Here is a 27,526-nt window from a genome sequence, read left to right on the forward strand (position 1 = left end):
TTACTGCAGCAGTTACATTGACCCAGCAAGCAAATATTCCAAAATAAAGTTATATGGCTAAAATGTGAGAGATTCGATCGACATTTTATAAAGCGCACACGGTACGTCGTAATATTTAGAGGCATAGCTGGTTGCACGAGTTGTGAAAGGCATCCCCCCCCTTCCATATCCCCATGTTATCTTTGTTGCTGTAGTTTTTAAACAGATCATATGGGCAATATAGATATATGCAGATCTACAAGTAGGATGTCTGATGCAGACAGAGGCCATAAAGGCAGGTAAAATAGCTCAGCGGGTTCAGTGCTGGATGCTACAATCTGTGTGATCTGCAGGTTCGAATCCGAACTCTGCCTTTCATGCTTTGGAAATTGATAAAAGGAGTACTTCAGTTGAATGATGTAAACATGATCCATGTATGTAAAGCGCTATATAAATAAACCATTTCCTAGAAAGAAACTAATAAAACTGAAGCTGTGAATAACGATTCATCTGAACTGGATTAGCTTTATAGATCTGCAGAGAGGGGAGTACATTCCAAGAACGCCTAAAGCATGCATTGAGAAATGTTCCGATAGCATGGCCGACACCCCTCATCAAGCACTGGCTGGTCATTCAACCACAGTTGCATTCTGGGATTTGTAGTTTAACTTTTTACATTTTGTGTACCACAAATCAAATGCAAATTACCATTGGCTTCAAAGCAAACACACTGTCCAGCTTCTTTCCTCCCACTGCCTCCCTAGTCTATATGGTGGTTGTGAAGCAGAGATTTACAACAAACGTTGCTTGCTTTTTGCATTATTAACAGGCGTCCAGCTTATGCCTTGCATATCTGTAAATAAATGCAGTTCTGAAGAAAAAGAAAGCGAAAGCAGGCAACTTGTTTCAATATAAAGTAGACCTTTTCTTTCACGATGAACCAAACGGCTTGGAAGACCGGTCGTCTCGACTTGCCTTTACAATATCGGATATCGAATATCAACAGCCCCTACCTTACCTTCTTGCATATGAAAGGGTCACTAAGATGTACTGGCCCCATGGCCGAATTTGCATTGAGGTCTACTGGGTGGGCCTTATCTGACCAAATCACAGCTCGATGTAACACATCAGGAAGCGGATTGCACTGGCCATAAAATCCGGCCAGGTGGCAACCCTAACAAAAACAAGTAGTTGAAATGCCAACAGTTTGGGCTTTTATGTAGTAATGGGAGTCATTGCCAGACAGTCTTAGTGGTATTAACTACCCATTGTTGGCAGCAGTTGAAAAACGAAGCAAGTAGCTGGGCATCTAATAGCCGTGCCTGGCAAGCGCTTAACTTCTGCACAAGTCAACATGCTTGCTTTGCCAATGCTCGTTTTTAACAAGACTTTGGTGAAGAACATGCAGTGCGCTTATAAATTGAACGGCTGAAGGCAGGCCCGTATTTTTTTTATTACACCACTAGTAGGGTTACAGCAGCACGAGAGTGCAACGTTTTATGGGAAGGTTTGATTAAAGGGAGCTCAAAGAGTTCCCATGAGGAGGCAGGAACTTGGTAGATTGGCCATAGGGATTAGCACGGCCATTGGCAGTTAATGGGTGGGCCAATAACCAACAATACTTACAAGAGTTGCATTCCTCCTCAAAATGCCATTTCTCCCATCGGTCGGTCGGCTTATAGATGTCAATAACCCAAACTAAAAATGGTGTAATGTCTACTTGCATATGATTGTTGATGGACATTGTCGGAGTGAAAAACTATCAAGCACAGTAAAGCGCTGCATATACAAATAAATACAAACGTAGCACACGTATATATTTCACTACTGTGCACGTTTGGTTTCTTTTGTGCACATGGATATGTACATAATTTTCTGCCTACACATGCGAGTGTCCCAGCAGCACTTATTTGATTACACATCGTATTCCCCCACCCCTTCAAAACAGACTGCAAATCTAAGGCTTTTTATTCAATTTCTCAACAAAAAAAAAAACAAAGCTATAAAATTTGAAAACCCACCCAAACCTTGTTGGATTCAGGGATCCATGCTTAACTTGGTCGGTAACAGGGTTCAGGACAATATTTCTGCCTCCCCGCTTTCTCAGGGCTCCAGACATTTTTGCACCCCTAAACAGCCTTAGAATGACAGAGGCATTAAAATAAACGTGAACCAGAACAAAATAAAACTAATTGAAGTGCAGCATGCCATCAAAACCATAGGGGTGGAGGAACGGCTTGCAACTAGGACTTGAATTGTCTTTTTTGAATGAATATGATTGCATAGTTTTAGGGAATCGCCTTGTTTCCGGAATTTCATTTTTACCGAATAGATGAACCGAGTGCACTCTCCAAGATAAAGTGATGCACAGGATACGCTTAAGCAAGTGGGGAAGCCAGGATTAGAACTCATGTTACTTGCAAAGTCTGCAAAATGTTGGTAGGCCGTGTGTTTGAAGGCATTGGACCACTACGCACACTCCTTGAGCTTCAGGTCGTCAAGGGCTCCAATTGGACCACATTTTCCAGTCGATTTAAAATGTACTGGGGTCTAAAGTAGATACATTATTGTAGGAATATACTGTATGGGATAAATGTCCAGTATTTATCTCATGCAATATTTTCCATATACCCCTTGGTGGAACGATCCCAACTGGTAAATAAGTCATTAAAAACAAAGGGTATTAACAATTTCTCCAGCATTGGATCTTCATAGATTTGGATGCTTGAATATTCCCGGTCGTCAGACCGGGAATCCTCAGTGATTTAACAATTATTAATAAATATATACATTATTTCCATAGAAAAAAAAATGAAATGCAGATTGTCCATTATGCCCAATGAGGCATTCACTTGGGTAGTGCCTCCACCTCACTTGGTCATTTATGACCCTAACCAATGAGGTGGCAGGGCTTAAGCTCTGCCTCAGGCAGCAATCTTCAGATTTTTCACTGCAGTCTAACAGAGGGGAATCCTCCAGCTGTCTGTGCTTTTTGTTTTTCTAACCTTAGCTGTTTCAAGCTATTTCTAAATATATCCTATTTTGATCTCCTTATCAAGTACTACTGGTTGTGTGTTTCCGGGACCAGAAAAACAAAATGTCGACCCATTTTTGTCGAGTGGAAGACCACTTCACACCATGGCGGAGGAGATCCCAACTGCCAAAAAGCCTTCCCTGTTCAGGGACAGCACCAGATGCAAGAAGAAACTGGTTTATATGAGGGGGGCCCTCATGAGCAGTGCATCTACTGCAAATACCCTCATGACATCCACAAGTGTGACATTTGCAAGACCTTCACCGAGAAAACCTTGCAGGGCAGGCACAGGAGACTTACTACACCTGGAGTCTAAGGGCCACTCTTCTGATGAATAATCTGTAAAGACAGCCCCTGTTCCATCTATAATAACACCTGAGAGGCAAACTTCAAAGAGAAGGGCCTCTTCAGTGGAGCACTTTTTCTTTTTATTTGTATTGGCTGAATTAAACCAACCTTTCAAATATAAACAAAAGCACATATTTTACATAAATCATATAAATCACAAAATATAAACAATACAATAAAAATAAATTTAGCATCCTTTGCCATTATGGCTGTTTTAATACATAGTATCACATTTAAGTTACGCAGTATCTCTCGGTTCGGATAACAATATCAAATTTCTTCCACTACATCGAACTTTAAACTTGATAAAAAGTTAACAGTTGCAATTTGAAGTGGTAGATTACATGACCCCACAATTAGTGACCAACAATCCTGTGGATCTACGAGAGTCAAGTATTTACAATGTCTTGCGAAGCAGATCTCCTTTGCCAATCTCTTTTGCCGGGCGAAGTACACAAAATTCCGTAATAAGATGTACCAGGGTTTCTCGAATGTCCATCTTAAGCAAAATCGGTAGATATTATCTAGGGCAGACAGGAGTTTGCGTTTAACTTGAATGTCTCTAGTAGTCCATAGATTAAAACGCAATCGTACTATGCCATCACGTAATTTGTGATAAGGGCAGCGCACCGAATAGGGGGGCACATTTCACAATTTTTTATGTGGGAAACACCCTGCTTCATCTTTATACGATAGACATAATGCTCTGGTCGCCATCCAATCTGACTCAAATAAATTTGTTTTTCCTTTGTCTGGATTATTGAGTAATAAATCTAATGAAATTTCTGCCATGATTAGCGTGTGATAGACCTTCGAGAGCCACGTTTTAATGAACAAATGATATTGTAGAGAAAATGTAATTAGAGTTTTCAACATGACATTTAATCCGAGTTGAGAGCAAACATTTTCTGAACAGGGAACATAAGTGCCAATTATACAGCACCCGTAGGGAAGCCAGGTCCAATTCATATCTTATCCAGGCAACAGGTATGCACTGTGGAAGAATGTCACCAGAATTCTGCTTCCCATTTTGTGAATTGAAAGGGAGAGTTAATGTTCAGTGTTTCTAAGCCGTATAACAGATGATATTATCTTCATATTCCAGAAGTGCCATGCCAGCATAACCGAGAATTTTCCATACTTATACATGATAATGCGTGCTTGTGAGATGGCTGATGCAAGTCTGACCTCCACGCGCTCCAAGTGGCCCTTCGCCTGGAGTGAACCCTCGAACAAGATCCCCAGGTAAGTATATTTTGGCACCATTTTTATTGGGGACTGATCGAAAGGCCAAACATACGTCAGTGGTCCAGCTCGCCTAGGCGAATAGGCTACAATGTGTTTTAACTATGTTCATTTTTAATTCATTCAATTGTGTGCAACTATGAAAAGCATCTAAAAGACGCTGCAGATCCAATTGAGTTTTAGAGCTGAGACCCAATTGTTTTAGAGATGAGAACTAGATCGTCCGCATACATGGGTGTTTGAATTAACTGATTGAGTGTTGGTGAATCTGATACTACATTGGCAAAAGAAAATCTAACATCCTGAACGTAGTTAAAAATCGCAGATGCTAATAAGCATCCTTGTTTTAGGCCACGTGCAGTACCGATTTGCTCCGATAATGAACCATCTAGGGATAAACGGACTTGGATAGAAGTATTCAAGTGCAAGGATTGGATGACATCGTACAACATTGGTGGACAATGGTCTTTGCAGAGCTTTGATATAATAAGGAAACAGATAACCGAATCAAAAGCCGCATTGAGATTGACAAAAGCAAAGAAAACCTGCTGCTTGTGTATGTGACATTGCATTTTAATGGCATTCAAGGCTAGGAGATTTAGGTTTGTGCCCATTCCAGCCACAAACCCTGATAGGTGCGGATCACAGAGATAAGATTTTAAAGTTCACGCATTCAATTTGCGTAAAATCAATTTAGTGAATATCTTCCCTGGTGCATCCAATAATGCAATGGCCCGGTAGTTGGCAGGCACACTACGATCTTTTTTAAAAATGGGTATAATCAGGTTTTCCAAGAGGGCGGAATAAGGTGTGTTCTTAATATTCCACAAAAGATTTTATATAAGATGTTCGCCCATTCAACCAGATGTATTTTGACCATGAAATTTGATAACCCATCCGAGCCCATCGCCCTTGAGGAACTAGCCTGCATTATACCACCTTGAATGATGTAAGGGGACATCTCCAAATGCCATGGTGAGAGACAGGCTCATATTTGGTCCTTGCGAAGTGTGGATCAGCATACAAGGATAGAAAATGTTTCACCCAGCATTCTTCATGAACACCATTAATTTGTGAATCTCCTTGCAGAGGAGAAAACAGATTTAATAATTGCCACATACCTGATGAATTTTTGTTGGCCATTGCGTTTGGCATAGCCTCACTATCTTGTTGAAATTGGGAGGCTTTGACTTCTCGGACGGTTTTTATACCAGCATTTGGCTGTTTTTAGATGTAGCCAACAGTGTGGGTGGTTTGAAGTTAAAAGGTCTTTCTTGATTTTCCTGAACTCAACTGTCATACGTTGAGTTTCAACATCATAAGAGTGAGGGTGACGAACTCTATTATGGCAAGGTATCATTACAGTTTTAGTGAAGGGCTGTAATAAATCAGAATACTGCTTTGTATTGGAATTGAGAGTATTATGTTCAATTAGGTTCTCAAAGGCAGTTAACAAGATCGCGTTCCAACATAGGCGAGATCTTGCTGTATTAACCGTAAGCTCTGCTCGGAAAACTGCCTTTTTGTTTAGTTTGAGAAAAATCCCAAGCAAGGTGTGCAGCTAAAAGTCTGACCACTGATCATTTATTTTTACATTTTGAAATAATTGGTGACATATATATATGGGAGAAATGGATACACGAAAGGCTCTAAACACATTCGCCATAAAATACATAAACATTGGCATGTTCTTAAGCAAGACGAGTATTTGGCGCGCACTTTGGGCGCCAATATAAACATTACAGACGTTCCACTTCCTTGAAAGATCCGCTAGTATCGAGTTATGAGTCCCAGAATTACATCAGCAGCCCCCAGCTGGTTAAATGCAAATCCAGAAGGCTTTCATAAAATGTACAAAGTGTAAGGCATGCAGGTTTGCAAAAGACATCAAAAACTACCAACATCCTGTATTAAACAAGGATGTGATCATTGAATCCAGGATCACATGTGAAACAGTATGTTGTGTATGTCCTTATCTGCCCGTGCGACAAGTGGTATGTCGGGAGCACGATCGGCAAGTTGAAACTAAGGATTTTACAACATATAAGAGCAATTAAAAATATCGATCCAACATACCCCATGGCTCTACATTTCCAAGAAAAGCATGGAGGGAAACTTGAAGGCTTTAGGTATTTTGGTGTACATACGATTCCAAAAACAGCAAGGGGAGGCAACCGGGAACTCCTTTTGAGAGAAAAATGGAAACTAGATATATTAGACTTTGAAACCAAAAATCCCCAGGGCCACAATTTAGATGACGAACTATATACTTTTTTAGTAACTTAATTTGTCCTGATAGCATCTCAAGTAATTTTATGCACAGACTTTTAAGAGGATCCCCGTTTCCAACATGTTTGTTTCTAGTTCCATCCTCTTCCATAATTAGTGTTTATTGATTTGTCCCCTCTTTCTGTAACACAAATCGTATTCTCACATCAATGCTAATGCTCTCCGTTGCAATGGGTAGTTTGCTTGCACCGTTTTTAGGATACTTGTTTTTTAAAAGCATTAAGGTTAGAAGGTCTATTAATTCAATATTTTGTTGTCGCATAGAGAACTGAATGCAATATATAAGTTCCCTTATGCTATTTTTTGATAATTCTTCACACCTCTTTATCGGGGTGACCAAACTTTTTGTTGTAATATTAACTAACACAGGAAAACATAGTCGCATGCACACCTAAATTTTGGTGCATGAGAATTTAAGGTTGGGTATAATTATTTTTGGTTTGGTAACATCAACTGTGGTCTTCCCTGTATTTAAGGCTTTTAGAAGAAGAATAGGCAACCAATCCTATGGATGTTTAGAATTGATAACAAATACACATGAATTTGTAATTACAACAAAGGTTAAGTATAACATTTTTAAGCACTAAGCACTTTATTCATCCGAAATTTGGAAACCATTAATGGTAGTTTACTTTGTATTTAAGGCTCTCAAATGAATAAGCAACCTATTTTATGGCTGTTTAGAATTTATAACCTTTGCTGTAATCAATGACATGTGTATAATATTTTAAGTAGATAATTCTTATGCACTAAGCACTTTATTTATTCCAAAATTGGAAAAATATTAGGAGGTTGTTAACTGCACGTTGCACTTTAACAACCGTGAGTTGTACCCTGTGGCTGCTAACTGCACCTAGCACTTTAACAGTATTTTACTGTAAATTGCATGTTTTGCACAGTGAGCAAGAAACCAGTAGCTGTATTTGAATAGGCATTCTTCATACACATGGAGTTTAGTCAAGATCTTGTGCACTATGCACTGATTTTTTTAAAACCAAGTATTGGTTGGTCAATAACAACGAAACATCGAACATTAAGAGTTTTTTACTTTGCAATATTCTGAAATGCCTATCATGCACATTCTTAATACACATGTATTTTAGTTAACAAAGACCATGTGCACTATGAACAGATTTTTAAATTAAGCACTGGTTCGCTAATAAGAAACATCGAACGCTAAGAGCCTTTTAATTTTTTAATATTTTATATGTTTAATGTAGAGATCAGCGACGTGTTAATGGTTCAGTTTATTTAAACCAACACGCTTCAAAACAAATACTTACAACAAGTTTAAAATACGGCAAAAAAAGACTTACGGTTAAGTTATTTTCTTGTCATGCTTAATTTGCAAGCATGTCCTTCATTGTGTTTAGAAACTTTGAACAACCTGAACATCCAATCAAAGATGGTGGACCTTAACACAAGACCACAAAGAACTGTTTGCGACCCTCTATGTTACAATCATAGAGACTATAAGTAGTCCCTCCTTTGTGTTTGCCACCCCAAACGTGAGCAAGCAGTTTGTTACCGCGAAACGTGTCGTTTTTCGTGTTATTTTGTCTGTCCTGGACATTTTATTTATTAAAGTATATTTCTTTGCTGACAAATCCATGGTCTGCTGCCTCAGTGTTTTGCAGGGATTTTTGTATGCAAGACTGCTTCCTGGTGTGCCATCCACTTTCCCTGCACCTTGGTACAGAGAGATACATATCTCTCTCGATGATGCTCGCACTCAAACCACAATGCCACGTGAATTGAGGGGGGGGGAAAATCACAGTCAATGGCGCCATTGAGCATGCAGAAATTCCAGTCGCTCATAAAGGTAGTCCATCTCTGCACATCGTGAAGGTAACATCTGAAAGTGGCTGAGGGTTTATACGGGCACATGGGGTGTTCAAAAGAGCATGAGTATTGTCCATCGTTAATGGGGAAGGGGTACCACTGCTTACACTAGATGCCAATTGTGATGACACAGATACAATAGCCTCATTAGTGTACTCGACAATCGCCTCATTAGTGTGCTCGTCAAAAGGGAATTTTGAATGGACGAGAGGACAAGCAAGTGGGTGTCATCGAAATAGCCGAATAAAAAGTTTGAGGAACCTCGAACCAACATGGCTGAGTTGATTTGAAATTTATAAAAGGTGTGGAATATTGCCTGTTATATTTGTGGTTAATTTATAAGCCATTCCTGAGACAATTCACAATACAGGACAAAATAAAAACAGATTATAGAGCAAAGTACAAACAAGAAAGAAATCTTACATCCAACAGGAAAGTCGTACGAGGAGCAACTAGCATAAAGCTGGGCTACTCAGCTGCACAACTGCGCGGCCAAGCGGTACTCTCACGGTACTCCGAGAGCACTCCCCCTCAATCTCATGAAAGCAAAAGAAAGGTGGAGAGGGCTCCCCTCTCACCTGCTCTGGGGACCAGAAAAAAAAATAAAAATAAAATAAAAACAAACAAAGTCTGAAGAAAAAAGGCTCGTCAGAGACCAGACCATCAACGAAACCGAAGACGTCCACGACGACTCTTGAAACCTAGTCATCCACGAAGCAATTGTCGACGGGAGCCAAGGGTTCATCACTCGTCGACGAAGCCAAGGGATCACTCGTCAACAAAGCCATTGTCGTCGACGAAACTACCAACTCCCACGTCATCAAGATAAAACAAGCCTGAGACGCAGTCCACAGACATCCCAGTTACGCCATCCAATAAGGATCACACAGATAAACCTTACACTCCAGAGGTCCATGAGGAACCAATAATAACGCAGTGGTCTCCCTTCTCCCTTAAAAGACATGGCAGAGCTGCCAGACATAATTTTACAAGAATATTTTCCGACACCCAATTCATGCGTGAACAACGTATTCTCACCCCTAAGGAGAATAGTCCACCGTGGCACCACACTCGGAGGAGCCCGCAGATCCATACGACCCGGCACTCATGGGGTCAATGCAATGACTTATGACGAATGCAACAGGTGCCAGAGACAGAGAAATTTGTCTTCTACCCAGAGTGGTGCACGATCTCCTCAGAGACAAATCGCCTCATAGCACGCCGAGAAGCTCTCCTCCCAAGAGCAGACCTCAAATAAGACTGCATTCACCAGAACCTCCTTGCAGATCTAGGAGCAGGACACGCAGTGCTCCACCGACAAGAGTCTCTCCACAGAGGTCTTCACCTAGACCAAGAACACGCTAACCTACAAGGGATCCTAAGGTAGTGCCATCAACTGCTTCAGACTGGCAGGAGGACCCTTTTAGAGACTTCAGACCCTGAAGGAGATTCTCATGACCCAGACACAGTAAGCGAATGGGACGACTACGTAATTAAGAATCCCAGGAAAACGGATTCTTCAGGAGACACTTCGCCACCCGACGATTTGATATCATCCCATACAATAAAATCAGCAAGGCGGCAGATCTTTTCAAGTTACGTCAGAAGTCAAGAAGTCGCTTTTATATCATATGAACATGGGTATAGGCGCCTCGTTTAGATATCATAGGGGACTCGGGAGCAAATATATGATCTACACCTCTGTTCACACCTGCTCTCGTCTTGCGGCCAGAAAATACAAAGCCCTGGACATGCGCCACTATACCTAAGAGGGCATACAAAGCCAGATTTCATAATCAGTGGCAGCCAGAAAGAAATTGGCGAACCCATCATCTCCTTTGTCTGCCCCACCTGACAAGGGCGGAAATTAGAAGCTATGGGCAGGAAAGTATCCTCGTCAGCAACCCTTACCATCAGGGCGGCAAACGCACTAGCCAGGACAACACGCCTTGACCGTGAACTATGGCTTCGTATGTCTAAGTAATCCAAACACCGACCAGCGGAATTTCAGGAAGAGGCTAGGTCAATCATATCAGACAGTGAAGCTACATTCAGTCATAGGATTTACACAGCGGTAGACATAGCAGAATCAGGTTGTCAAATGGTCCATGGTACGGTCCTAAGAAGGCAAGCCCGGATGAAAGCAACCAACTTCAGACCAGAGGTCCAAGCTCAAATACTGGATATGCCCTTCGATGGACACTCTTTGGCAAGAAGATTTAGGACCATCTCAAAGGAATTAAAATGGAGACGGATACAGCTCGAGCCATCAGCTCTCTTAAGGACAAGGAACTCTGTACTTGGAAGATCCTCGAATCGAAAGGATCAGAGATTTTAACCATCCATCCTACAGTCAAAAGACACAGGGCAATACCTTTATACCATCAGTCAACGGCCAGGTACAACCAATGGGGGAAAGATGTGGCTCTAACAAGGCCAAAACACAAAATAAACATCTTCCCCGCCCACGACACACCCCGGGGGCGGGGGGGGGCATGAATAAGCCACTATGAGGTTAACATTGGACAAATGAGTGTTGCAAGTAATTCGCGAGGGTCACACCATCAAATTTCTAGATCAACCACCATCCCTTGCTCCCATTCCACGCCTCATGAAACATGAGGATGGAAATCCGCAAGTTGCTTCAAAAAGCAGCCATAGAACCGGTACCAGAAAAACAAATAAGAGGCTTCTGGTGAGAAAAAAAGAACAGCCAGTAGAGACCAATATTGGATTTAAGGGCACTAAATAAATTCAGCAAGCGCAACAAATTCAAGATGACATCACTACAAAATATACTCCCATGGTTAAACAAACATGACTTCCTAGCCATCCTGGACTTGGGAAGACACCTACTTTCATATTCCCATCCAGCCCGCTCACAGGAGGTTCCTCAGATTTGCAATAGGGGAGTCACATTTTCAATTCAGTGTTCTCCCATTCGGGCTAAGGTCAGCACCAAGTGTCTTTAACAAGTGCCTGGCACCAGTGGCAGCAAAACTCAGACAAACAGACCCGAGGTTTATCTATACCTGGACGGCTGGTTTATATGGGCAAGCTCATTCAAAAACACAACCTCTGCGGTCACAAAAACAATGAACCTTCTGAAGGGGCTAGGATTCTTAATAAACGAAGCCAAATCCTGTCAAATACTCAACAAGATGGTGCTCTTCTTGGGGGGAGAGCTCAACACCAGCATACCCAGGGTACAGCCTTCAGCAGACAGAATATCAGCAATACTTCAACTGACCATGGTTCCGAGACAACATAACAGCCACGGCACGCTCTTTGAAAAAAATCACTCCCGAGCATGATGTCCTCATGTATATTTCTCATACCAAATTGCAGACTTCGCATGAGGCCAATACAAGAGACCCTGGACTGCCAATTAAGACAAGCACTTGGATCATGAGAAGATGTCATTCAGCTTCCAGCAACCTTCCACAAAGCACTCCAATGGTGGAGCACACCTAAATCTGTCGCAGGGAATGCCTTTCCAAGCTCAGACATCAAGACTTCTCCTCAGAACAGATGCATCGCTATCAGGCTGGGGGGCACACTTGGCAGATCTGCAAACAAAAGGGCACATGGTCAGACCAGGAGTCCCAACTACATATCAATGTTATGGAACTCAAAGCAATACGCTGGGCACTGAAAGCATTCCTGTCTGTACTAACAGGGCAGGTAGTAAAGATAGGGACAGACAACACAACCTCCATGCATTATACCAACAAGCAGCGAGGCATGAGATCAGAGATGTTGTCCCAGGAGGCACAGAGGCTATGGGCCTGGGCACTACACCACAAAGTTCAGATCAAAGCAAAACATCTTCCGGGAGTAGACCATGCCTTAGACAAGCTGAGCTGAGACTACACAACATCTCACGAATGGGAACTGGACGAAGCAGAAGCTTAACGGATATTCTGCTAGTGGGGACATCTGGAGATTGACCTCTTTGCCACCAAGGACAACAAGAAGTCACCTGTTCGCACCCAGATATCCAGAAAATATGTCCCTAAGGGATGCCTTCTCAGTCAACTAGACAGGCAAGTTCTCCAGCATTGGATCTTTCATAGAGTCAGAAGCTTGAATATTACCTGCCAGACTGGGAATCCTCTGTGATAAAAATAATTAAACATTTTTTAATATACATCCATTATTCCATAGGGAATACATGTAAATACCCAATTATGTCCTATGAGCCATTCTATTGTGTAGACCCTCCACCTCACTGGTCCTTTATGGCCTGAACCAATGAGGTTACAGGGTTTAAGCTCCGCCCCAGTCAGCCATCTTCAGATTTTTTACCACAGTCTATCAGACGGAGGGAATCCTCCAGCTCGGAGCTTTCGAATATTTCTTATTTTTTGTGTAGTATATATTCAAAATATATTCCGTTTCCCCTGCTTAGGGGCTATCTATTCTGAAATTTTGGGCACTGAAAGTCTTTTTTCTTGCCTCAAATTCGTTGAGTGAATCATGGCTCAACTTCAGGCTGCCAAAAAGCCTTCCCTTTTCAGGGACTGCACAAGGTGCAGGAAAAAATGATTTTTAAAAACCACACTAGTCTACATGAAGGGTCCACATGACCACTGCATCTACTGCCTATACCCTCATGACAATAAATGTGACATTTGCAGGTCTTTCTCCACCAAACCCTGCAAGACAAACACAGGAGACTTACAGCTAGAAGCCAAAGGTCTGTCCTCTGACAAGGAGTCTGCCAAAACAGCTCCTGTACGATCTACTAAAGCATCTGAGACAAACTTATAAGAGAAGGGCCTCTTCAGTGGAAAGGAGTTCCTCTCCCACGCGAGTAAGAGAACGCTGGAAACCACTGCTTCCATGCCTCCCTTGGCCTCTGGAGGCCACAAGATACGACATCCTGAAGAATAAGCTACCAAAAAGATGAGGTGTTAAGAATAACAGGAGGGGGGTGAGGGGGGGGGGGGGGGAACTGTCGTCCACGAAGAAGCAGTCTATGGCCAGCAGTAAAGATATAGACCCCGACGACCAAGCTGTCGACGAAACCCTCATCGAGGACGACACTCAGGCCTCATCGTCTATGACCAAATCCTTGTTGTCGAGGTCAACTTCTACAAAACAGTCGACGAAGCTCTTGTCCACAAACCTCTCGTCCACAGACAAGGGTCATCAACCATCTTCAAAGTCTTTGTCCACGAAACCACTGTCCACGAAGCAATCGTCCACGAAGCCACAGTCGACGAAAGTACCGTTGACGACACCGCAAACTTCTTAGTCTACAGAAGAAATAAGGCCCAAACCGCCCCTCGTGGACGTCACGGATAAACCATCCAATGTGGGCAATCTACCCAAGCCTATGGAAGCAACCCCTCCGATTTCAGAGGCTCCTGAACCACTTGGAGCACAATTATCTCCTTTAAAAGATGACAGAACTCCCTGACATTCTTCAGGAGAGTTCTCAGACACAGAATTTATTGGTGAGCAACCTTTTTTTCACCCCCAAGGAAAACAGTCCTCCCTGGCAGCCGTCTGCCGAGGTCGTTGCCGATCCTTATGACCCTGTGCTCATGGACTAGATGCGATCATCGAGGAATTCAACAGACGTCAAGAAGAAAAGAAATAGGTCCTCTGTGGCGGAGTCGAGAACCACCCCCACCCCCAGAGGGACATCTCACCTCGACATAGTACACCAAGAAACTCCCCTTCCAGGAGTAGACCACAGAAAAGAGCACAATCGCCTGAGCCTCCACGTAAATCCAGGAGCAGGACACTCAGTGCTTCACTGACAAGGGTCCCGTCTCCAGCATCCTCATATACCCCGATCTGCGGTTTGAGATCCAGCTTTGGTGCCATCGTCTGTCAGTCTCAGATTGGCAAGAGAACCCATTCAGGGATTTCTCAGACCCTGACGAAGGGGAGATCACACAGGATGCTGATGCTTCCAGCGAATGGGACAATGATATCACGGAGAGGCCCAGAAAGAAAGACTCTCCAGGTGATTCTTCACCACTGGACAATTTAGTATAGTTTCATACTATTATCGGAAAAGCTGCAGACTTGTTCAAATTACAAGTTGCATCGGAAGATAAGAAGTCAGTGCTTTACGAGCACAGGGACAAGCGCAGAAGAACGGTTACCACCATTCCTTTTCTCAACCCCATATGGGAGTCTGGGTCAAAGATACTGGTCACGCCATTTTACATGCCGGAGATGGTTTCAAGACCTGAAAAGAAATACAAGGCACCAGACTCTGCACCGCTTTGTCCAAGTGGGTCATACTAAGCCAGTCTGGTATCACTGTAGCGGCCAGAAAAAAAAAAAAAAAAATAGCCAACCCTTCACTACCACCGCCAGACAAGGAAAGTCGAAAGTTGGAGGCCATGAGCAGAAAAGTGTCTTCGTCATCATCTCTCACTATTAGAGCGGGCAACGCGCTGGCCATGACCGCTAGGTTGACCGCAAGCTTTGGCTTTGCATGTCCAAGCTGACCAAACATCTACCTGCGGATCTCCAGGAAGAAGCCAGGTCAATCATTGCAGACAAAGAAGCTACTTCAGATCACGTGATCGATGCTGCAGTCGATGTGGCGGAGTCAGGATTCAGGCAGATGGCTCACGGCACTGTACTAAAGGAGACCGGCCTGGATGAGGGCCACAAATTTTCAGACCTGAGGTACAAGCGCAAATATTGGGCATGCCCTTTGATGGGCAAGTGTTATTTGGTAAGGAGGTCGATGACCACCTAAAAGGAATAAAAACAGCTTGAGCCATCAGTTCCTTAAAATATAAATATAGAGACCGTAGGTATTTTCGCTCTTCGAGGCTCATCGTCAAAAGATGAGGATATAATTGATCTTCCAGTACGCCCAAAGAGGAAGACGCGTAAAGTCCAGAGCAAACAAAATTGACAGGTCAGTTCTTCCCCCTCAATGTCACACACCTGTATTCGGACAAGTGGGTGTTACAGGTGGTCCGCGAGGGTCACACCATAGAATTCCTTGGCCAACCTCCATCCCTTGCTCCCACCCCTCGCAAAGTGCATATGCTAAAGCAAGTCATGTCTGAGTTTCAGAAATTACTGCACAAAGCAGCAACAAAACCAGTTCCTTACCCTCACAAGGGAAAGGTTTCTACTCCCGTTTCTTTCTGATGAAGAAAAACAGCCAGTGGAGACCCATATTAGATTTGAGAGTGCTACAAATACATCAATTTCAAGACGATTTCCCTGCAGGGTGTCCTACCGTGGCTAAACTGAAAGCCACTCTGGACTTGGAAGACGCATACTTCCACATTCCAATTCATCCTGCCCACAGACAGTTCCTCAGGTTTGCTGTAGGAGACCTGCATTTCCAATTCCAGGTGCTACCCCAGGCTAAAGTCAGCACCAAGAGTGTTTACCAAATGTCTGGAGCCTGTTGCAGCAAAACTCAGAAGGATGGGAACGGAAGTCTTTCCATATTTGGACAACTGGCTGATAAGGGCAAACTCCTCCAGTTACACTCGATTGTCAGTTTCGAAAACTATAAGACTCCTAAATCGATAAAATCCTGCCCAGTACCCAGCAAGACAGTGCTCTTCCTGCCCCCCCCACATTCCCCCACCCCCCCACTCCCTCCCTGCCCCCCCCACTTCGCCCCCCCACCCCACCCCCACCCCCCATTCCACCCCCCCATCCCCCCCCCAACCACCCCCCCAATTCCGCCCCCCCACCCCCCCATTCCACCCCCCCCCAATTCCGCCCCCCACCCCCCCACTCCCCCCCCCCCACTCCGCCCCACCCCCCCCTAAAGTCTAAACACAGTGTTCACGGCTCTCACGGAACACCCTTTCGAGCCCATTCACAGATGTGACATGAAATTCTTATCTTGGACAACGGCCTTTTTAATAGCCATTACATCGGCCAGGAGGATCAGCGAATTGCAAGCTTGGTCTTCAGAACCTCTTTGTTTCAGAAGGACCCTGCCCTTTTGAGAACACACCCTAAATTCCTTCCCAAGGAATTATCGGAAATGACACCCAGAGAGCACGTTGTCCTGCCATCTTTTTTCCAGACTCATACCTGTGAGGCAGAAAGAGCATTGCATTCTCTAGATGTGGCAAGAGTTTCGAAATTACAGAGTAAGGAATTCCGCTCCTCAAACACTGTTCATAGCCGTTTCTGGTCGCACAAAAGGACAGCATATCTCCAAACAAGGACTGGCACGATAGATCTCTCCATGTATCGCCCACTGTCATCAAGCGAAGGGCGACCCCCTCACCAAGCCGCCTTCGGCGCACTCCACCAGAGGGAGAGCGGCATCAGTAGTGTTTCACGCAGGGGTAGTCTTGAAGGACATATGCAGAGCCGCTACCTGGAGCACTCTGCACACGTTCGCTAAATTACTACTGCCTGGCAGAAGATACCAACAAAGAATCTGCAGTTGGACAGGCAGTGCCCTGCCACCTCTTTGCATAAGGTAGGAGGAGCCTCCTTGTCCCACCTTTCCCCTAGTAACCGGTGTGTTGCTGTATGGTAAAGTTTTGTCAGAAATTATATATAATATAAAAAAAAACGGTGGCATGTTTTAACCGCTTGCTTGGTATTCTATTCAAGCATCTGAATCTATGAAAGATCAAATACTGGAGAAGTCTTACTTACCTGTAACTGTATTTCTCCAGCATTGGTATCTTTCATAGATTCACATGCCCCCACCCGCCTCCCCTGAGAGGCTGCTCCTACGCTCAGCACCCATCATACTGTATTTCCTACAGTTTAAAATCTGAAGATGGCTGTCTGGGGCGGAGCTTAAACCCTGTCACCTCATTGGTTGGGGCCATAAAGGACTAAAGTGAGGTGGAGGGACTACACAATAGAATGGCTCATTTACATGCACTCTATGGAAATCACTGAGGATTCCCAGTCGGACGACAGGGGGAATATTTAAGCATGTGAATCTATCAAAGATACCAATGCTGGAGAAATCCAGTTACAAGTAAGTAACTAAGACTTTCTGCATGCTTTCCTGCCGATTCCTCTGATAGCACGAGTACTTATCAGATTGAAGGAACAAATGTGCAGAATGATACTAATAGCAACGGAATGGGCACGTCAAGTTTGGTATCCAACCCTCTGGCACTTGTCCCTTGACCTCAGAGCTCACCAGAACCTTTTGAAACAGCAGAATCACAAGGTTCTCTACCACGAACCAGCGAGTCCTTCGCTCAAGGCGTGTTTCCTGAGCAGCGAAAACTAGCTAATTTGACTCTTCCTCCAGAATGCTGGGACATAATCAAGGCCTCTAGGGTTACGTCCACATGGACCACATCGGAAATGGACTTGTTTCACCAAATGGTGCGAGACCTCACTGGTGAACCCACTCACTAAGTCAATGGAACAAGTGCTACCATAGCCCTTACACCTAGCTAAAGCAGGGCTCTCCCTGGCTTCCATTAACCTTTTAACTGCCATGGGATTTCCCCCCCAGTGTCAAAGCCTTTTTTGGTGATTTTGGTATTTCGCCATTCAATACCTTCTAACGTTTTCTGTTCCATTTTAAGTGCCAAGGACAAGGTATCTCGTCCTTGGCAACAGGGAGGTAATTCCAAGGACGAGATAACCCCTTAAGTGACAAGGGCAAGGTAAGGTGCATGTATCCGCTTTATCAGCGTACACGACAAATCTTAATCAACAATCTTTACTCACCAACCCAGCTATAAAATATTAGGGTTGCTGTGTACTTTTCCACCAGCACCGGTTCCTCCTTGGAGCCTGACAGTCCTGGCAGCACTCATGGAATCACCATATGAGCCCATACATAGAGTGGAACATGAAATTTCCATCCAGGAAAGCTGCCTTGCTAATAGCCATCATGTCAGCCAGGAGGATCAGCGAACTGCAAGCCCCGTCATCAGAACCTCCCTTCACCATGTTCCAAAGGGACTGCATCATCCTTAAAACGCATACTAAATTCCTACCCAAGGTGCGGTCGGCAATGTCACTGAGCGTATCGTGCTTCTGACCTTTTTCATGAACCACACGTCTAATACAGAGAGAACACTGCACTCGCTAGATGTAGCTCGAGTCCTCAAATTTTACATACAAAAGGACCAAGGAGTTCCGCTCCTCTACAAGGCTTTTCATAGCATTCTCTGGTCGCACAAAAGGACAGCATATCTCGAAACAGAGTCTTGCACGTTGGGTGACTCGATGCATTAATCTCTGTCATCAGTCTAAAGGCGAGCCACTCGCCAGACATCCTTCAGTTCACTCCCATCAGGGGAAGAGCAGCGTCAGTCGCGTTCCACGCAGTAGTACCGATAAAGGATATCTGCAGAGCCGCGACTTGGAGCACACATACGCCAAGTCGCACATTACTGCTTGGCTGAAGATGCCTACAAGGAATCAGCGGTTGGACAGGTGGTCCTCCGCCACCTCTGTTTAAGGTAGGAGCAGCCTTTTCCCGCCTTTCCCCTAGTAAATGGGACCTATTTGAGTTGGTGTATGCTAGGTTCACTGAAGACTGCCTTCAGGATGTATAGTAATGTGGGCATGCTTAACTGCTTGGTATTCTATTCACGTATTTGAATCTATGAAAGCTCCAATGCTGGAGAAGTCTTAGTTACTTACCTGTAACTGTATTCCTGCAGCATTGGTATCTTTCATAGATTCACATGCGCCCACCTGCCTCCTGCTCCAAGGCCAGGCTGTCATCATACATGTAGTCTACTCGCGCCTCAAAATCTGAAGATGGCTGCCTGGGGCGAAGCTTAAGCCCTGCCACCTCATTGGTTAGGGTCATTCGGTCAATTTCTACGCATTAGAAGGAACTGCACTCGGAGAGAGGATTTTGATATGAGTAGCAAAGATCTATCCATTAGATTGAAAGCCAGAGGGTACCGTCTCATGTAATACGGAGATCTTTTAAAAGGGCTAGAAACACCAGCAGGCAGGATTGCCTTAAGAAACAGCCTAGGATGAAAGAAGACAAAATCACATGTGTATCTACTTTTTCACCTATAAGTAATGCGTTGCGACGTAGTATACTTAACACAGAGGATTTCGTAATAAGCAAGCCACGTTTTGCTTTTAAACGTATGACAAACCTACGTGATAAATTGGTTCACACTTACAAACCAGCAAGTCCGTAGAAGGGCCCTACCCAGTCCACGTTGTGGAATACACAACCAGTAGTGGGTCACTATAAATGTGATAATTGTTCTGTATGTAGTCTCACATCCAACATGAAAGAGATAGATCTGAAGGGTACAAATTGGAAACTACGGACCTTTTCTAACTGCAACACCAAATGGGCTATCTATGTAATAAAGTGCCCATGTGGCTTATTATATGTTGGTAAGACAAAACGACCCATACGACAGTATCTGTGATCACAGGTCCCGTGTCAAAAATAATGTCTCGGATAAGCCCCTAGTGGCCCATTTCCATTCAGCAAAACACACACGAAGATATTCGGTGGTCCATAATTCAAGTAATCGGACCCCATCCAAGAGGGGGAGATAGAGACTTAAAATTGAGGAAGACAGAACAGAAATGGATCTTTGACCTTAACACAGTCAAAGACGGTTTGAATATCGCCATAGAGTGGGGGCTTTTCATACATTGAGACACACATTGTCGGGTTCTTATATATTTTGTGATGGGAACTTGTTGGCTATGTAGACTGCTGATAGAGGCATTGACACATTGTGCTCAACGATTGAGTTAAGGGTGTTCACTTACAAAATATTGGGTGCGAATGAAGATCATAGTACATTTTGCACATGATCCCTCTCAGGAAGTATTGGGACTTACGTCATAACGTGAGCGGACAAGATATTGCTATGACATCAATAGGACTGATAACTAAGTGACCTATTTTTAAATATGAGCAACAAATAGCTAAATTAGCCTCTTATATCACATTTTGAAACTGCATTGTTCGGTATAAATTAATTTTGCATCTTCAAACTACATTTCCCATGCACCATTGGGACTGTAGTAGTCCATTATGCAAGCACACAACGCTGCGTGATGACATGATCACGCCAACCGGACCGATAGTCATGTGACCCCAACAAGGCAAATGGAATTTGCAGACGGATTTTTGCGCGCAGGCAAAATCAAGCGAAGCATTTCTGAAAAAGGTAAATCGTAAGAGCTTTACATATGCAAAAGGTGTAGAGAGCATACGCTTGGTCAGTAACAGTGGGAATGTTGTTCTCGTAGGTTCGATCTTTTTGGTCCACATTTCACGATGACCAATGAACAGAAGATACGCTATAGTAAAGAAACTCAGTAACAACAAACGCACGTTGCGCTGCGATTACCTTGCCGAAAGAGATCCGGTAAGACCGAGCGATGAAGAGATAGACAGGTTCCAATAAGATGGTAGTATAACCCGTTGGTGGCGTTTTTGGTAGACACATGGCAACCCAGAAATGTTGATATGGGATTCACTGAATTGCCATATACCTGAAGTTGAGAGGAATCTTCTTTTAAAAAGGAAAGAAAATTGTATTTGGCACGAGAATTGTTGAAAAATACTGCGGGTTTTATTAAAAAAAGAAATTAAAAAAAGAAAAAAAATCTTGTTTACCAATACAGTATTGTTTTGAGTAAATAATGGATACAAGTAAGGGAAAAGCAGAGATTCAACCCAAAGAAAAGGGTTTTGAGGAAAGTACTCCGATTAAATTGTAGCCAGGGTTACGTCCCTTGGGTTCTTTGAAAATTATGAGATAGAACATGTATTTGACATAGTTGACACATTACACAAAGTTCACACAAGATATTTATATGTATGTCTGTCTGTTTTAACTTTGTAGATCTGCGGGGAACCTTGTTTTGTAGTATGCAATACGCACAACACGGCTGCGTTACGTAAAAGGAAAAGGTGTCCTGAAGACAGAATCTAGGAAAATAAAGAACAATTGGTTTGAAGTGCATTTGAAAAAAAAAAAATTGTATAGATTCCAGAAACACATGTCGAGTGTTGACACATTATGTTCCTTACAAAAGGGGAATATTATATGTTTGTGTATATAACCGATCCATGGGGATCTGCACATGTCATGTGTTAGAATGCATACCATTTGTAATGAAATGTTTAGTGTAGAGAAACTTCTATTTTTATGCTTTTATGAAATGTGATAGATATTAAAATATGTAGATTATTAAAATATGTATATTTTTTGAAGTACCTTGTGTGTCTACCTGAAATTAGTAAGGGTGGTTTGTGTATGTATCAGGCTGATGTCATAAAGGAAGCCGTTTATATGGGTTGCGTTTTTTGTGATAAAGGGTCATAAAGGGCCAAAGTAAGGTGGAGGGACCACACAAGTGAATCTCTCACTGGGCATAACGGACAATCTCCATTCAGTTTTTCAATGGAAATAATGTATATATTTAATTATTAATAATTATTTTAAATCACAGGATTCCCAGTCTGACAGGGAATATTGAAGCATGTGAATCTATGAAAGATACCAATGCTGGAGACATAGTTACAGGTAAGTAAAAACACACTGTTTTAACCATTATCACAAAGCCCAAGGCTCTAAACTGTCCATGCACGATTATATTTGAGTTAGCCACCCCCCACTGCTGTATGTGATCAAGCAATTGCAAGTCGCGGAGGGCTTTCCTTATAAGAGCATTGAACTCCGAGGTGACTTTCTGCATCACTGAGTACTTAATTTCTGCCACAATAGTCAGAGCAGTCCCCAAACCCCTTCTTTAATACTAGACGTTCGACCCTCAGCAGCAATCGACGTCCTCGAACAGTTATATAGAAATATATGTGAACCTGTACGTCGGAACTATAACAAATATGCAACCTGTAATTTGTGGCCAACTAATATTTTAAGCAGTTTAACAAAACTGTTTCATCGCCAGCTGACCACTATTTTAAAATGTACGTCTATATGCAGGTGCTTTTTTGTGTAAAACTGCAGCAGTGCATTAAATGCACAAGATGGGATGCACACGTTCTCTTATTAGTTAATGACTGAACTTCAGGGAGAAATTGTACATGAAAATTATCTGAAAAGGCAAGATTATTATTTCCATTCACTATTAAGCGCCAGTAGCTGCTCGTTGGGGCAGCTTAAAATGTGATGCCGGAGCTCTCCTCGCAGGTCCCTTTACCTTGTACAAGAAGAAGTCTCCTTCCAAGTTTGTCAAGACTTGGAACATTCCTCATCATGCTGCTGAGAAATTCACTTTTATTGCCGAAATCCATTACAAATAAACAAGACCTAGTAGCCATCGCTGGAAGCTCGCCTCCAGTTCTGAGCCACAAAAGCAAGGCATTGTGGGTATGCAAATTAAAAGCAAACCATTTTTCCTCGAAGGAAATTGTAAGAGGGCAGTGCTACTTTATACATGGCTTAATCAACCCAAAACAAACATTTGCAAGGCTGCCAGGACAACTACATACCTAGTTTCGCCCTCATTGGGGATCCTCATTGCCAAATGCTCCAACCACAAGGCCGCCAGGACTATACAGCACTGATGATCCCTAATAAGGGTGAAACCAGGTATGTAGTTGTCCTGGCAGCCATGAAATGTTTTTGGGTTGATTAAGCTATGTATAAAGTAGCACTGCCCTCTTAGACAAAGAATTTCCTGGAGAAAGGTTTGCATTTGAGCTAATTTGCATACCAATTTAACCGTGCCCTGAATTTTCCTCCAAAGCCGCCATGTAACAGCAAGCCTCAGTAACGCAACACCCCATTGTTCGAAGTGACAGTTTAACATTCATCTGCAGGTTGCTGTAGAGCACCCAAAGCTACTACTACAAGCCCCATAAGTTACATAAACACCCTCCATTGTCTCGTCAAGATGCTAGCGCAAGTACGCATTTGCAAGGTGCGCTACATTGCTTTGAACATAGTTATGCCTTACTACACTACATTTATGAAGTGCTGCCAGTTTCCCTCATGGTATATAGCAGTGCCTTGCAAAGCTTTTAAATAATGTTGGCTTTGGCAATTTCTTGTTTAGAACAGGATTTCAGTGAAGGACACACAGAGTTCTTATAAAAACAGTGCTAAATGCAGGCCTGCTAATATGTCGAACTCTCAGAAAACTGCTTTGAACAAAACACTGGTAGGCACCTTTAATGCAAATGTTGATGGAGGGGCTTAATTATAGCGAGAGCAACGAGTTCCCATTGACAGTGGCACGTTGCTGAAAATGTTGGGGGGTTGGAACATGACATCTGAAGAAAAGGTGCCTCAGCCAAATGAATGGGGGGGAACAAACACCCCTGTCCCCTCCTAAAATTACACCCATGCCCATTGGGAGGAGTTTTGGGCAGCCAGAGGCAGGAATGGTTGGCAATGTCCAAATGCATTAGCATGGCCAGGCAATGGGTGGGCACATAACCAAAACCAAACACCCACAGACTGTCCCTCCTCATTCCAGGCAGGGCCTCTTTTGGTTCCCGGTCCACCCCATCTCTACTCCATGCAATATAGTATCCACTTACAGGTGTCGCCTAATAGCCGAAACTAAAACCCCCGAAAAAGCACACCTTTTCTGCAGTCGAGAGCTGCACACGGCCCTTGACTGAGCAGTAGGGCATGAAAACAAAGGCTTTGAGAGCGGCGGCGAGACCAGCTATGGCGGCCTCACTGTGAGTAAAGGCAGCACGTGCCCCACGCTGCTGTTCTGTGATCTCGACTCCCGAGGACCGAATATGGTCATCTTGCGCCAGAGCTGTACTCCGCTTTAATAAGACAATTATTCACCCGTAAAACAACTGTTTAGTGTGTGTTTGGGAAGCTGCTTTTATGCTTCTTCCCCTTGATAAACATGCACGATTATGCATTTGTCATCAGAAACAAGCCAGTGTTTTAATGCAGGATAAAAGACGCATTGGCAAAGTTTAGGCTGTTGTGCAGGCATTTTTTTTTTAACACATCCACAATTGGACTCCTTGGACATGGCAACAGGCGGAAATAGTTCAGAGTACACGACAGCAGTGCCTTGGACATCCCCATCCACAAAACACTGTTTGCTTGGGCAATGCTCGTTTTAAAACAGGAATTCAGTGCAAGAGATTGGGTAGCTGAAGGCACAAGGGGTTAAGAAATGTTTCACACACACGCATCACATGTATAGCTTCGATAAAAAGTCAGACTGCTCAGAAAGAGTACAGGTAGCCCAGCGTTGGATGTTACTGCTGGATAGAGAGAGCGCAAAGATCACAGGAGGGTGTGTTTTGGGTTGCTAGTAAATCAACACACATGCGTGTCCATCCTTGCATGTCCTCTCCCCAGTGGCGTCGCCAGGAATCAAATTAAGGAGGGGCACAGAGGGGGCTAAAGACAAAAGTAGGGGGCACAGACAAAAGTAACGTGCGAACATGGTCACTGCTCATCTTCGGTAGGGGCACGGGGCGACGCCACTGCTTCTCCCTCCTAGCTGTACTCCAATATCGGAGTAGGTGTCAATGAACACAAAAGCTAAAAAAATCTCCACGATTGGAGCCCTCAGTGTGTGCAAGCAGATGGTAGGGCAACGCACTCCTATTGATGGGGCATTCTAGAATTAACAGCAAGGAAACCCCATAATTCAAAGAACAAAAAAAAGAAAACATCAACCGTACCATCACCATCCGCAGGATCTCACGTTGCCCCAAGTCAGGGTGCACTGCTCATGTTCTGCTTTCCATGCTGGAACCAATTCGTCCCGGCTTTACATAAAGCTGCTAGGACCTCTCCTCCTAGACCTACCCATTCATGAGAAGGGAGGCAGTATTTTTTTTTCCTCCAGATTTTACAAGACATGGCGGTGCAACCTGAAAAACATTCATTAGTAGAGGTGCGGGAGCCAGAGAATTACAAGGAAAAAAATAAGGGTTGAGCCAAAGCCAAGCCAGCAATAGAACAATGCACACCCTGAATTGAATATTTCCTAAACCACAGACGTAACTTTTTAAGTTAATCGCCCCCAATGTATAGGATTTTAGGCTTCGAGAATAAAAGAGTATTCTAAATGATCACAAACTATTAGGTGTGTCCAAACGTAACGTTGTCAGTAAGTACTCATTTCTGTCCCACATACCAGCACATATGACGGGGACACTCGAATATGTGTCTTTTGCCACATAACAGTATCTTTATGTGATGTAGTTTAACGAGGAGGGTAAACATCCAAAGGCCCACTAAAGTTGAAACCACTGGCCACTAGTATTACTTCACAGAGACCAGCAGCATGTTCACACAAAAAAAAATGACCAGCAGCAGTGATCAAACTGTTCACAAAAAAAAAAGAATTCTAAAAAATAAAATTAAACAAAAACCACACACGTAAGCCTTAAAGAAGCCAGGGATGCGGAATGTATGTCATAAGTGCAGGACTACAAGTACTACAATGGGCTGTGAGGATATTCCGGGAGACAACGTATTTGTCTTGGAAGCAAGATAACCCAGAACAACACTGGTTAAAATCCCGGCCACGCGCGTTACAAAAGATTCATGAAGTGTGCCTAAAAACCAGGACTGGACACATATGGATTGCAACTGCCACACAGGGTAGCCTAAAAATATAAAAATACAGTGCGGAAACACCAGTGTGGACCACATGCTTGCAACTTTTTGATATGGATATCGTCAAAGACATGAAGTGACACAACAAAAAAAATGTAAGAACATCAGTCTGCATTTAACAAGCAAATATCGTGGCCTAGTCAGCATTCCATAGCTAGAAAGGGTTTTCTTTAGTCAACTTTACTGAAAACAGATTGAAAGCCAAAATAAATCTACGAAAGGCATACATGCCAATGGTGGAGTTTATTAAGAGCCGCATCTGGTGACTGAATAGGACCATTACCTCCGCGTCCCTCTTCCTCGTTCCAGTACTTGTGTGTGAGGTGTCGCTCTTTGCGAGGGTCATCAGCAGCGCCCACCTGACTGGCCACAGTCCAGGCAGGAACTCGCCTTCATGGGATCTTCTCCTCTTGCCTGGCTTGAGAGGGCACTGTTCCAGCACCAGAGGCAAACCCTGCTGCCGAGTTAGTCAGGTCCTCCTTGGGCGGACACACCAGGACCCCTGCTGAGCTTCAGGTCCCGGGGGTGCGGTTCCGTGCTGCTGCGGACACAGTGGCCCTGCGTAGCTCCAGTCTTGGTGTTCAGCGTCTGCCAATGCCTGGCTGCCTCCCGCGGTGCATCCAAGGTTCTGGGCCATTCAGCATCTGGGGCTCCCCTGCATCCAAGAAGGCAGAGCTCCAGGGTTGAGTTTGGGAGGTGAGGGGGGGGGGGGGGGGAGATTGTTCTGATGCGGTGCCTATCAAGGTGACTTCATAAGGACTTTGCCAGATCCTGCCGCTGACCCTACTCCTAGGGTGGTTCCTCATCAGTTTTACGAAGGCTCTGAAGGAAGGCCTTCCTCTCCCAACTGCAATTAAGGAGGCCTTTGCTGCTTGGAGGCAGCCTGACCGGATTGCCGTCCCACACTTTCTGTCATAGCTGTACTTCCTTCAGGGTGAGAAGGAGGGGGAAAAAAAAAAAAAAAAAAACACAAACTCCTGCCTCAGTTGGTGAAGGTCGAAGATATTCTCCCAATGATGGTGGATCGCTCTTCCATGGCCCCGGAGGAAGTAATTCTAGATGGACAGACAGGAAGACGGATGCGCCCTTGCAGAAGGATTATGCTGGGGCGCACCGGTCCTTTCACTACTCCGCGTGTTCCTCTTACACTGAGATCCAGCACCGTGAAATGGTGGTACCCAATGGAGCTAGAGGGCGTGGGCAAACAACGACTGGACAATATTAGTAATAGGCCCGGGTCGGGTGGGGGCCTCCCCGAGGGCCAGCGGCA

General features: G+C 43.9%; 1 protein-coding gene and 1 long non-coding RNA gene across 2 annotated transcripts in view; one reads left to right on the forward strand and one right to left on the reverse strand.

Annotated features, from left to right (window-relative positions):
• Window positions 1-27,526, reverse strand: part of LOC138514262 (tubulin alpha-1C chain-like) — a 142,375-nt gene that overhangs the window by 109,712 nt on the left and 5,137 nt on the right. The gene's annotated exons all lie outside the window — the stretch shown is intronic.
• LOC138514264 (uncharacterized) lies at window positions 4,336-21,883 on the forward strand. The gene is made up of 2 exons (XR_011281903.1): window positions 4,336-4,606; window positions 21,526-21,883. It is a non-coding gene; the product is annotated as an uncharacterized lncRNA (long non-coding RNA).

This window comes from Ambystoma mexicanum, chromosome 12 (assembly GCF_040938575.1).
Source record: "Ambystoma mexicanum isolate Mex_15411 chromosome 12, UKY_AmexF1_1, whole genome shotgun sequence".
In the NCBI taxonomy this organism is placed as follows: domain Eukaryota; kingdom Metazoa; phylum Chordata; class Amphibia; order Caudata; family Ambystomatidae; genus Ambystoma; species Ambystoma mexicanum.